General features: G+C 47.5%; 1 protein-coding gene across 2 annotated transcripts in view; it reads left to right on the forward strand.

Moving 5' to 3' along the window:
• Positions 1 to 1,660: 1,660 nt before the first annotated feature.
• The window catches only part of POU6F1 (POU class 6 homeobox 1), a 45,059-nt gene continuing 33,117 nt past the window's right edge, over positions 1,661 to 13,602 (forward strand). The window contains exon 1 of one of the 2 annotated variants that reach the window (XM_080994612.1): positions 1,661 to 2,051. The gene's annotated coding sequence lies outside the window, so the exon portion shown is untranslated. Of the gene's footprint in view, positions 2,052 to 3,062; positions 3,251 to 13,602 lie in introns of those variants that run through there. The other variant, XM_080994613.1, reaches the window with a different exon arrangement.

Here is a 13,602-nt window from a genome sequence, read left to right on the forward strand (position 1 = left end):
TTCCAGTTCAAATTGTTTGTCCAGCAATTTCTTTCCCTCTTTTTTAATCCCAATCTTTAATCTTAATATAATATAACATTAAATTTTACCTCTTAAAAACCAAATTTCCATTATATAACTTTAAATCCTGTACAGCTGGAAGCCACTTATTTTTAATCCAACATCACTCTAACATTCTTTAATTTTGCAATGTTTCTGCAGATAGTCTTTGAATTTCTTCCAATCTTCCTCCACCGGCTCTTCTCCCTGGTCACGGATTCTGCCAGTCATTTCCGCCAGTTCCATATAGTCCATCAGTTTCATCTGCCATTCCTCCAGTGTGGGAAGCTCTTGTGTCTTCCAATACTTTGCGATGAGTATTCTTGCTGCTGTTGTTGCGTACATAAAGAAAGTTCTATCCTTTTTTAACACTGTTTGGCCGACTATGCCCAGGAGAAAGGCCTCTGGTTTCTTGAGGAAGGTATATTTAAATACCTTTTTTAATTCATTATATATCATTTCCCAGAAAGCCTTAATCTTTGGGCACGTCCACCAAAGGTGAAAAAATGTACCTTCAGTTTCTTTACATTTCCAACATTTATTATCGGGTAAATTTCCCGGGTTTCATGCTCACCTGGCTCGGGAGGGAAGCAGCGGCTCAGGGTCCTCCGTCGTGAGAGAGAGCATGCGCACGAGCTGCCAGGGGAAGCTGGAGGCGGCAGCGGCGGTGGTGGCTGAGGAGGCGGCCTGAGGGAGGAAGAAGAGGAGGAGATGGGGAGGGAAGCAGAAGGGCGGCACTTCAGGGCCACCGCGGCACCGCAACTGCCTCATGCCAGGCTCGCGGGCGGCGTGGGCAAGAGTCTGTCTCCCTCCCTCCCTCTCTCTTGGGCAGGGAAGGGCCGATGGAACTCTTTGTGCCAGGACGATGGCAGCCCCGACGTGCTGCTTAGCATACCCTCCAAACAGTGCAGCATCTTAATGTAGTGATTTCCCCCTCTGCATCCCTTTCATAACTCTATTTTTATAAATCATTTGTCCATCCATAGTTCAAATTTTTACTACAAGTTTTCTGTCAATCCTACATGTATGTAACTCTTGACAATAGCTTTTCAAATAAATTATAAACTTTCCCCATTCTTTATTAAAGAGGTCCTCTTCCTGGTTTCTAATTCTGCCTGTAAGCTTTGCCATCTCGACGTCGTTCATCAGTTTTGTCTGCCACTCTTCTTTGGTGGGAGTTGTAGACCCTTAGGATCCTCTAGTCCAACCCCCTGCAAAACACAGTGGCAGCCAAAGCAGCATGGCTTCATCAGTGCCGGATTTCTGTATAAGCTAAGCAAAATCCCTTATTTTGGCTGCTGATCCCTTATTTTCGAGGCTGCTGGCCCCTTATTTTCAAATCTGTAAGTTGACAGCTATGCTCCAGAAGCATTTTGCAGGTCATGGGGAACTAAACCCGGCTGCGAAGGCTGCTTCGACCCCGGCAAAGGAGTCGTTGGGGCATTCCTCGGTTTCATCCCCTCCCACCCCGTGCACGCACCTCCTCGTTTTAGCAAAGAGAAAGCACTTCGGACCTTGTTGAGGACGGGGGGGGACGGGGCGGGGCCTCGGGGAGGGAGGGGGCTCCCCAGCTCCCCCTAGCGTCCTCCCGCGGGCTGTGCAGGATGCGGCAAAGGCCCTTGCATAAATTATGTTCATGACGCAGCAGCTAAAAAACCCCCAGCGCCGAGATCTGCCCCCTCGTTCTCCCCCCAGGCGGGGCAGGGGCTGGGGCGGCTGCGGCGGGGGGGCAGGCCCGGTGCAAAACCTCGGGGGCTGCGCTTGCAGGAGGCCTTGAGCCCGGCTGGGCCCTGGGGGTGGGGGGCGCTGCCTCCCCCCCTCCTCTTTTTGTGCGTGTGCGAGCAGCGCCTTTCGCTCCCGCTGCTGTGAGATGAATTTTTAATTATTCCCCGGGAAAAAAAGAAAGAGAGAGAGAGAGAGAGAGAGAAAAGAAGACGAGGAGGGGAAAAGATCGGCTCGGAGGAGCCCCGGCCCGGGCAGGGGGCGAGCGGGTCCCTCCCGGCTGCGCAGCGGTGAGTGGGGTGGGGGGCGGCGGCGGGGCCGGTGCTGGGGGTGGGGGGCGGGGGGGACCCGGTTCGGTGAATATGCAATGGTCTTAATTAGCATAATTTATATATTTATGATAAAGAGAGAGGAAAACGGGGGCCGGAGCGCGGGGGAGACGCCGGGGACGGCGAGGCAGCCCTGGGCGCGCAGAGGGCGGGGGGCGCAGGCAGGGCTGGGGAGGCAGCCCCACCGATCTGCTTTTTGGGGGGGGGGCCCTCCATCGAAAGGAATGTAGAGGGATCGGTTTTCTGCTGGGGGGTGTCGGTGGGTGGGGTGGGGGAGGATCCGGACTGCACGAGGAGAGCGAAAGGCTGGCTAGGAAATGGGCAGGGTGGCAGTGGGAATTGGTGGGAAAGAAAAAGCGGGGGGGGGGCTAATAATAATAATAAGAATAATAATAATGAGGCGGCTCTCTTGGAGGCTTGGAGCCCGGCTCGGCAGAAGACGGCGGCGAGGAGCGAAGGGGCAGTTGCCGAGAAATGGGTTAGAGAGGGAGGCAGAGGGCAAAGGGGGTCTCTTTGGCGTTTCCGTACTGCAAGCCGCCCTGCTCGGGCGAAGGACGCTTTGCAAACTTCAGGAACGGACCCAGCATCCTAAGTGGATGAGAGGCGAGCGCGAAGGAGGGCGAGGCTGCTTGGGGAGCCCCCGCGGGGAAAGAGGGGGCCTGGGTTGGGGGGCAGTGCGGTGCTGGGTCCCCACGCGAAGGAGTCGGAGGGGGGAGCACCCCCTGCGGTGTGGGGAGAGGAAGGGGGACTCGAGGAGGGTGCCGAGGGCGCCCCCTCTGAAGCTGGGGCTGAGCACGAGGAGGGGCTCGCAGGGAAAGGGGGTCCCGGGGGCGTGTGGGGCGGCCCGCGAGGAAGAGGCTCCAGGTGCGGGGGGGGGGGGCTGAACCCGGCACCCCGGGGAGAAGCGGTGCGCTCGGCTTCGGAGGCGCCGCGGGCAGTTGGGCGCGAGCGGGAAACGGAGAGAGGAAGCCGGGCAGCGTTGGGCGTGAGCCCCGGAGCCTCTCGGCCCCGCCGGAGCTCAGCCCCCGATGCCCGAGGAAGGCGAGGGCGCCTCGGGGAGCGGCTGGCGTCGAGTCCGGGGCGCAGCGAAGCCGGGCGGCACTTTCGGAGCTTCCTCAGGACTTCGCGAAATGTCGCCCTCCGACGCGGCAGGTATCTAGGTGGGTCTTGTGAGCAGGAAGGCGGACCTGGCGGGCGGCGGAGTTTGTCGACAGGGCGGCCAAAATAGGGTGAGGTGGGAAGGGCAGCGCATTTTTCTATGCAATGTCGGGCATGGCTTCCTTGCTACCACAGGCCAAGCGGGTCTCTCCCTTGTTTTTTCGGGCTTCAAAAGAAGTAGATATTTTCCCTTTTAATCTGACCACTGGAAATGCAGAATTTGGCAGCCCAGGTTGCTTATGGGGCAAAACAGTTTGAGCATATAATGCCCATCCCGTGCCAACTACCCTGGCTGCCAGTTAGTTTTGGGTCCCAGTTCAAAGTGCTGGTCTTGACCTATAAAGACTCAAATGGCTGAGGATTGGAATACATCACAGACCGCCAAATAAACCGACCTGCGATCGTCACCTGAGGCCCTTCTTCGTGTGCCTCCTCCATGAGAGGTCCGGAGGGTGGCAACATGAGAAGGGGCCTTTTCAGTGGTGGCTCCCCGTTTGTGGGATGCTCTCCCTATGGAGGCTCATCTGGAGCCTTCATTACATATCTGTAGGCGCCAGGCAAAAACATTTCTCTATAACCAGGCCTTTGGCTGATTAACATGCTATGGCTTTTTAAATGTGTGGAAGGGGAGTTATTGACTTGGGGTTTTTTTAATGTATTTTGTGTTCTCGTTCTGTATTTTTCTGATGTGAACCACCCCGTGATGTTCCACTAAAAGGTAGTGTACTACTACTACTACTACTACTACTATTCTCCCCAGCTTCCTCTCCCAGTTGAATGGCTAATGGTAGCTTCAGTGTAACTTGTTGAAACTGAAGAAATGAAGGCTTAGATCTCAGCCCTCTCCCAATACTGGATTCCTTTCAATTTGGCTCCTTCCTCCATGGCTGCTTTTAAGTCTCTCTCTCTCTTTTAAGCACAACAAGATCTGATCATGGATCTCTAACTAACACCACATCTCTCACACACACCCCTCATTTCAAGGAATAAGGGCTGGGGAGTGAAGGTCAGAGGACATTAAGGACAGCTTGACCTTTGGTACTTCCTCTCTCCTCTTCTTTCTCCACTTTTACAAATTTTACAAATTGAACATAAGAACAGCAGAAGAGCTCTGATGGGTCAGACCCAAAGGCTTATCTAGTCCAGCATCCTGTTCCCACAGTGGCTAACCAGAATCTCACAAGTAGGACTGGCCAAACCAAGAACTAGTTCACACTGAGGTTGCAAAGCTATCTCTGAGCTGTACCATTTCAAACCACAAGTGTGGGCTGTCTTGAATTAATGTTCCTTTGTACTTAAAAAGAGAAATAATCTCCGCATCGAAATCTAGATGCCAGAAGTGAGGATTATGATGGTGTTTTCAGGCATGTCAGCCTCTGCTTGCAGTGTGAAATGGGACACAGCTTTACCAACTCTGTGAGGTCTCAACACTGATAGGAAGCAAGGGGGCCTTGTGAAAAGAAAGAAATAGCTTTGCTGCGCAAATGGGGCTGAATATGCCTCGAGGCTAATAAAACAGTTGGCTATGGCAACCGCTGCTTGTGTGTCTTTTTGTATAAAGGTTGATTCAACTGCGGCTCAAATATAATCTCCATGTAGGCAAAGATGTGTGCACTGTTACAGTGTGCAGGCCACCGGTTGTATTTGACCTAGTGTTTGGTGGTTGTGGTTATTTTGGTCACGTGTACATGGATTTGGAAGTGACTCACCAGATGAGCATATGCTTTACATGTAAGTATTATGACTGAAGTTTAGCCCCTGACACTGCTGGTGTTTAGCTCAAGACACTGTATGGATGGGGAAAGCTTTAAAAGGATGTTAGGTAATACAGCCGCAAGGGTCTGCTGTGTGACACTTGGATAATCATTGCCCAGTGTATTCCTAAATAACATTTTCATCCTGCAGTTCCAAGGAGCTCAGGGAGGCATACATGTTCCTCTTGCCTAAACCTAAAAGTTTAGGTTAAAAATTTGGGAACTTCAACTGACTCAGGGTGTTTCATGGCTGAGTAGTGATTTGAAGCCAAGTGTCATCATTCCAATTATCTACAAACTTTACTGAGCTAAATGGATCAAAACCTCTAAACTGCCCACAGTTTGGTTTGTGCATGTAACAAATACTGAGAGGTGAGCAAAAACTTCTGCTTTTGATGGGAAGGCAGTGCTGCAGCTTCCCTCAAGCCTATGTGCACAACCACAGGTGTGGCTGTCTGTTTATGTTGCCTTTTAATTGTCCCATTTGCTGCATGGGTGGCGCTGTGGTCTAAACCACTGAGCCTAGGGCTCGCCGATCGGAAGGTCGGTGGTTCGAATCCCCAAGACGGGGTGAGCTGACCCAGCTCCTGTCAACCTAGCAGTTCGGAAACACGTCAAAGTGCAAGTAGATAAATAGGTACCACTCTGGTGGGAAAGGTAAATGGTGTTTCCATTCGCTGCTCTGATTTCGCCAGAAGCGGCTTAGTCATGCTGGCCACATGACCCGGAAAAACTGTCTGCGGACAAAAATCGGCTCCCTCGGCCAGTAAAGCGAGATGAGCGCCGCAACACCAGAGTCGTTCACGACTGGACTTAACTGTCAGGGATCCTTTACCTTTTAAAGCCTCATTTGGCACCTTTGTGATGGTGTAAGGTAAAGGTACCCCTGCCCGTACAGGCCAGTCTTGACAGACTCTAGGGTTGTGCCCTCACCTCACTCCAGAGGCCGGGAGCCAGCGCTGTCTGCAGACACTTCCGGGTCACGTGGCCAGCATGACAAGCTGCATCTGGCGAGCCAGCGCAGCACACGGAACACCGTTTACCTTCCCGCTAGTAAGCGGTCCCTATTTATCTACTTGCACCCGGGGGTGCTTTCGAACTGCTAGGTTGGCAGGAGCAGGGACCGAGCAACGGGAGCGCACCCCACCGTGGGGATTCGAACCGCCGACCTTTCGATTGGCAACTCCTAGGCGCTGAGGCTTTTACCCACAGTGATGGTGTAGTGAAGGACTAAGTTTTGTGAGGTGCGTACTTTACTGCATGCCCATCTCTTCCGGCAGCTATTCAGTCTACGTTCCATTACAATACTGTTGCTTGTCTGAATATAACTCTTTTAATAGAAGTGTTTGTGCCATGCAAAGACATCACAGGGTGACGGCAGATGATTGTGCCCATCCCTGCCCAGGGCACTTGCTGTTGTGATGGGAGGTTCTGTGGATAATACGTAAAGATGTCTGGATTCATTTTTGAACTAACTGATCCAGCTGTCTCCCTTTCCACTAGTAGCAGCAGAAGCTCAAAAGTAAACTCTTGCATCCTTTAAAATACGTTATTAGGGAGGGAAAGGGAGGAGTTGGGAGGGAAGAGTTCAGCTTTGAAGGGTGGGAAACGGCCCTTCTGCCTTGAGCTCTGGCACTGTAACTGTCTTTGGTGCTGAGATTAGGCCTTCTTCACAATGGGATGTTTATTCTCTGTTGGACAGGATCAGCGGCTACACACCCCTTTTATATTCTGCTCACTGCCGTGGGGCAAGATTGCTATCTAAAATCAACTCCTGTGTCAGTAGGGTTAACTTTTAAAAGCTAGTTGTACAGAAAACTAAGTCGTAGCGTAGTTATTCTCTGATCTATATGCCTTTGTAAAGGAGAAGGGGTCCTGTGAGCCTTGTGTTTGTATGTCTTTGGAAAAATGCATATTCAAAACACCATTAAATGGAACAAGATTTCACTTCAGAAACATTTCGATCATTTACATGGGAGGAAATGAAAGTTGCAGCACATTTGCATACTGACATTCAAAACCTTTTAATCATTGATGGCACACTAAGCTCCACCTTCTCCCTCCTGTAGCCTGGAAAGTGAATATATTACCCTCATTTAATTTTATGATATATTAACATGTTGTCTTCCCTTCTGTGCTGGGAGCATTATCTCTCTCCCCCACCCCCCTCTGTTTCCCCTTGCCTCCAGAGATCAAGAAATAGCTTTTATCTCAACACTACTTTTTCACGTTTTGCTGCAAAAGTGAACTAACATTGTTGCGCCTGAAATAATCAGAACGAAACAGGTGCCTTTTCATAAAATTACCATTGCAAATGTGTCCCATTCCACTCTTTTAACCACTCTTGTGCAGTAGGCATCTGCTGAGAAGTGAAAAATAAATCTGTAAAGACACTTGAGATTTTATGCCAGTGCTTTCTGCCTTGCTGAAAGACAGAAGCCGGGTAAATGACTACACTTTGCTCCCCCCCTTTTACATTATTTTACAACAGAAATAATGGAATTCTGCTCTTTTATTAAACAATACTACGCAAGAATCACAACAGGGAGGAGTGACTTGTGGCTCTCCGGGTGTTGTTTGATTTCAACTCCCAAGAGCCTCAACCAACAACCAGGGATCATGGGAGTTGTATTCCAACAACATCTGATTCCCAACCCCTATGTTACAGAATTATTTTAAGCCGGTTTGTATTCTTCCTCTACACCAGTTTCAGGGCAGTTAACAACCACATAGTACAGCTGTAATTCCCAGTTCATTGGAACCTATTTTCATATAATGTGTTCCAGTTTGTATTCCTTATATGCTGAGCACCATTAATTCATAGTCCAATTCTGAAGTTCATATGGCCCAAATAGGCACATCAACCCCACCGACTTTCTGAGAAAATGGCAATCTTTTGACAATCTCCACCCTAGTTGGCATTTGCATTGAGACCACCCTTTACACCAGAATCCTCCTCCACAAAGATGGAACTACATGGCTACCAAAGTTGGCCGCTTTGTACTTACCCATAATTACTTCCGCTTTGAGGAGAACATGTGTATTCAGATTGATGGTGCTGGCATGAGTACCTTCTTGGCTCCACAGTGTGCTAGCATCTTGATGACTCACTTAAAACAATGCTTTCTCAACTCCTATTCCCAAAAGCCTCTCTTCTACGTGAAATACGCTGATGGCATCTTTGTCATACGGACTCATGGACAGTACATACTTGCCACTTCAGTGGGTTGTTCCAGTGTTCATTATCCTCAGAGTAGGCCTATTGAAATGAATGGACATAGAATAATAGAATTGTCTAACTTAGGTCCATTAATTTCCATGGGTTTGAGTAGAACTTAGTTGGATGCAGCTCAGTAACTTGCCAGTCCACTATCAACATTAGCCTACAATCTATGCAAGAGGTATATTTTTGTATACTACTGTACAACTGCACAATGGACACATTAGAACCATGTTTCATAGGAAGTGTTGGTTGCTAAATGTGCTTTCATGCTTCCAGCTTCCACCCAGGACATACCATGAGTCCATTGTCTACAGCTAAGCCCTATGACACAACCACATCTGTTCAGGGTTATCAGACAGACTACTTAAGAATTTCATTTGAGACTACGATACCTACACAATGAAGTAAAATAATGCATCAACAAGGCCATAATGGTACCCAGGAACAATCTACAGGGCAGGCTTAGAAGAGAAAATGACAGGCCACCGCTTGCTGTCACTTATTTCTCAACTGAGAGCCCGTACTGGACAATGGCACTTCCCTGTCACAGGCCTTGGAAGTCACTGGCTTGAAGTTGCTTCCAGACAGCACCCAACCTAAAACTCTGCATCAGCAACAACCAGCTAACAAAATTTTGGGCACAGGAAACAGATCCTGTGACAGAGCCAGGTACCTAATCTGCCCCACCCCATGTCCATTCTGGCATGCTTTTACAAGACTTGATAATGTGATCCAAAGTATCATGGGTTCATTCATCCTCTATTCCAATGTGATTTATGCTATCATCTGTTAACAATGCCCTACTGCATTCTGTTTAGTGGTGTAAATTTTCCAGCATAAAATACCTTATGCGAATTAGGGGAAATGTTCAGTTTGCTTAGAGAAATTTGCTGATGACCTGGAGAGTGACTTAATTCTGCATCTTTTACTTGTATTTAGTAAGCAAAGTGAAAACTTTGAAAATGCCAAGCTTGCATAATATTTATTTGCCATTGGCATCCATTCATTTTTCCTAACAAACTTATGAAACACACACACAAAAAAATCCATGGAAAAATAAAGCACTGGAGAGTTTCCTGCCCCATATTACTAATAGGTCTGAGAGATCAGTCTCTATTCTAGGCAAAATAATAGATAGGTGCAAATCTGACATCAGAAAGTGACAATACCAATAAACCAGTGAGGATGTTTCAGCCTCCCAGAACACACTGTTACTGACCTAAAGGCGGCCATTCTGAAACACAGGGACGTCAAAAGAAGAAACAGCTGAATCACAATTCAGCAGGAAGTTCAGTGCTATACCGTGTGGGTTAAATGAAGACAAAGGATGTTCATTAGCCCAGCCAGGGTACCTGTGCTGTCTGTGGCTGTTTCTTGTGAATGGTTCTCTACCTCTCTATAGGTGTTAATATAATTTCAGCAATTCCTACCAATCTGCTGATGCAAAAAGCGAAAGTCGTGCCTCTTTAGAATATATTCTGAAGCACTTAACTGACACCTTTGCATTTCATTGCCATTCAATCCCCACCTTATAATTGTCTCCTTTTTGGACCCGCCAACTAAGATTTCAGTTCACGCATCTGATGCAGTGAGCTTAAATCCACAAAAACCCACACCATAATAAATTTGTTAGTCTTTAAGCTGCCTCAAGACCCTCTGGTTGTTTTTGCTTCAAGAGGCAAATGTGTCATTTTTCATTAATGGAGTGGTTTTCAACCAGTGTGTTGTGGCACCCTGGGGTGCCTTGAATGATGGCCAGGGATGCTGCAGGCAACACTGGCCTCTGTCCCTCTTTCCTTCCCTCCCTCCTCTGATGCCCTCTCAGGTCTCTGCCTCCCAAAAGGTTGCACAGCTTTTTGATGTTTTAATGTATTGGTACTAACTTGAAATGATGGTAAGCAAAACCAAAAAAGTCCCGTGTCACCTTAAAAATTGTCATGGCATGAGCTTTCGTGTGCCCCAGGCAGGTTTACCAAATGCATGATGTATAGTTCTGAATCTGCAAACCTATATACGCAAGACAGGAATGTCCAGGAGAATTTCAGAAGGAAATGAAAAAAGCAACATAGTGCAGAAAAGAATCACAGTGTTGGTAGTAACACAAACATATTTTCATTAGTTAGCTAATCTATGGATGTAGCAAGATTTTTTTAAAAAATAACAAAAACACCTGATGGCTAATTTGTTGAGAAATATTGGCCACCCTTGGACAATTAAAACTCAGCTTAATAAGCCAAGATATAAATGAGCCTTGTGGCTGCTCACTGGCGGAAAGGGGCTGTCTTTGCAAATGAAGACAGGAAGTCTTCAGTTAACTGTATCTTCCTGTTTTGTCTAAACCAAGAAACTGTTTAATGGCTTTGGAACAAGACGTTATTAAGCCAACTTCAAACTGTGGCTTCATTAAATATAGTTTCCTAGTTTGGGAGACTAGAGTTAGCTGACTTGTTTGTTAGCTTACATGAAGGGGCACCACACACCCACAGAGTTTGGTTTCCAGTGTGGAATCCAGAAGGCTAAGAGCTTCAGCATGGATTGCTTTTTAAAACATCTGTAGTCCTCATCTTTATAGGAAGAGAAACTTGAGTGAACGTGATATGTTTCTGCTATAAGCTTGAAACCCACGGAGAGTCAGAAGACAGTGCTGGGACAGGATCTTGGGAGATCCATGTTCAGATAGGATGGTCAAGTTGACTTTGTTACCGTATTTTTTGCCCTATAGGACGCACTTTTTCCCCTCCAAAAATGAAGGGGAAATCTGTGTGCGCCCTAAGGGGCGAATGCAGGCTTTTGTTGAAGCTTGGAGAGCGAGAGGGGTCGGTGCGCACCGACCCCTTTCGCTCTCCAGGGTTCAGGAAGCTATCAGCAAGCCTGGGGAGCCCGCGGGAGTTCCCACAGGGCTCCCTAGGCTACGGATAGCAGCCTGCTGCCCGGAGCACGGGGCGCGCTGAAGCCGCGGCTGGGGGGGGAATAATTTTTTTTCTTTATTCCCCCCCCCCCCCCAAAAAAAACTAGGTGCGTCCTATGGGCCGGTGCGTCCTATAAGGCGAAAAATACGGTAATTTTCTCATGGCCTTGTTAATTGTGCTTATTGCGTATAGCAGGGGAGCAAGAACCATGCTGAAATACAGGCAACTCTGGGAGGAAGGGCAGGATAGAAACGTAGTTAAATGACGACAGTTTTATGGATTGCTGGGTTTGGCATGGTGTAAGGGAAGGGACAAACCTAGACAGCATCTTAAAAAGCAGAGACATCACCTTGCCAACAAAGGTCTGTATAGTTAAAGCTATAGTTTTCCCAGTAGTGATGTTTGGAAGTGAGAGCTGGACCATAAAGAAGGCTGGTTGCCGAAGAATTGATGCTTTTGAATTCTGGTGCTGGAGGAGACTCTTGAGATTCCCATGGACTGCAAGAAGATCAAACCTCTCCATTCTGAAGGAAATCAGCCCTGAGTGCTCACTGGAAGGACAGATCCTGAAGCTGAGGCTCCAATACTTTGGCCGCCTCATGAGAAGAGAAGACTCCCTGGAAAAGCCCCTGTTGTTGGGAAAGATTGAGGGCACAAGGAGAAGGGGACGACAGAGGACGAGATGGTTGGACAGTGTTCTCGAAGCTACGAACATGAGTTTGACCAAGCTGCGGGAGGCGGTGGAAGACAGGCGTGCCTGGCGTACTCTGGTCCATGGGATCACGAAGAGTCGGACACGACTAAACAACAATAACAAAGGGAAGGGTTCAGGCATCCAAAAGCCTAGCTGCTCATCGATGAATCCATGCAGCCCACATGATGGACAACATTTGGGGGAGAAAGGCCCCGTATGGTGTGGGTTGGCATCATGGGCAGATGTGAGGTGACATTCCATGGGCATTTTAGGGGTCCATACTGTGGAGTGAGGAGTTCCCCTCCTCACCCACCCTGGCTATGGATCCTGCTCAGTGTCCCCAGTACCATCCAGAATGGAATGATGGTATTGTGAGACATAATTGATCCCCCTTCCAAAAGACCGCTGGGTTGTATCCAACTAAGCTCTCTTCAGCATAGACCCATTGAAATGAATGGACCTAAGCGAGTTGTGTCCATAATCTTCAATAGGCTTACTCCGAGTAGAAGTAAGATTAGCTGTTATGAGGAAGGCCAACATCCCATGATACTAAAGCCAGTTGTGAGTTGTAGGTAAGATTCCTTCCCAGCCCCAGTTGCAAGCTGCTAACTTCTATTTGGGACAAGGTGATAAATGCATGAAATAAGGGCAGGTGGGAGACATGAAGGGAATGGCTGTGCTGAAACCTGGGCTAGAACCTCTTGATGGTGACGAGTCAACTGGAGGGGAAAAGTTCTCCCTCCCCCATGACCAACCAGCTTAGTTAATTGGCTCCTGGAATGGCACTCAGGCCACAGCATGGGCAGATGGTAGACCCACCAGACTGCCACCTGGCCAGGGCTAAGAAACATATTGTCCTCCTTCTCCCCACCCTCCACCCCAAAAAACACATACATGCTGAATGCAACTGGGTTCCCTGGTGATCTGGGAACCGGTGATTAGTCAATTGCAGCTCTGTTTTCATTTGACAATTGTACCACCACCACCAGAAAAAATTAAATTCTGCAAAATGTATTTAAATGAAGGGAGGGTGTGTGCAAACTTTTAAAGCTCTAATGAAAGATACTGGGCTAGACTGATGGGAATAAGGACTGACAAATCCCGAAACCAGGAGGAAGGGACGTTGGATAAAGATTGGACTTGTCTATATCTTTCTTTTTCTCTTTCTTTATTATTAGAATGTTTCACAAAGTTGTAAAGATGCACAAAGAATTATGAAAGAATATTATGATTATAAGAATCTGGTAAGGTTAAGACTTAAGTTTTAAACTTTAAGGTTTATTTTATTATAGAAAGATAGGATTAAAATAGTCTAGGGTAATGTAATGATAGAATTTTATGAAACATGGAAAGGAAAGGATTTGCTGGGATAATTAATAACTAGAATACAAAGGAAGGGAGGAGGAGGAGGTCTAAGAAAGAAGGCAATGACAGTTAAGGGTCTGAAAATAATGAACTTGTTTTGGGTTTTTTTATTCTTTTTTCTGTATCTTGTATTTTCTTGTATTTTTACTTTATGTTTTTGTGTAATTCTTGTATTCTTTGAAATTTTAATAAATATCATTTAAAAAAAAAAATTAAAGCTCTAATGAAAGAATGTGCGGCTACAAAATTGAACATATTTAGGCCCGGGTTCCAAGCTCCTTAAAATGGGGTTCCCAAGTCCCAAGGATTATTCTCCAGGGTTGTCTCTCTAGGTGTGCTCATCTCATTCAAAGTTCAGCTCAGACGTGAACTTGTTTCCTCAGCAGCCGTAACTCGCTGAGTTATTTGG

The sequence above is a fragment of the Podarcis pityusensis genome (genome assembly GCF_964106645.2).
Source record: "Podarcis pityusensis genome assembly, chromosome: 2".
Lineage (NCBI taxonomy): Eukaryota > Metazoa > Chordata > Lepidosauria > Squamata > Lacertidae > Podarcis > Podarcis pityusensis.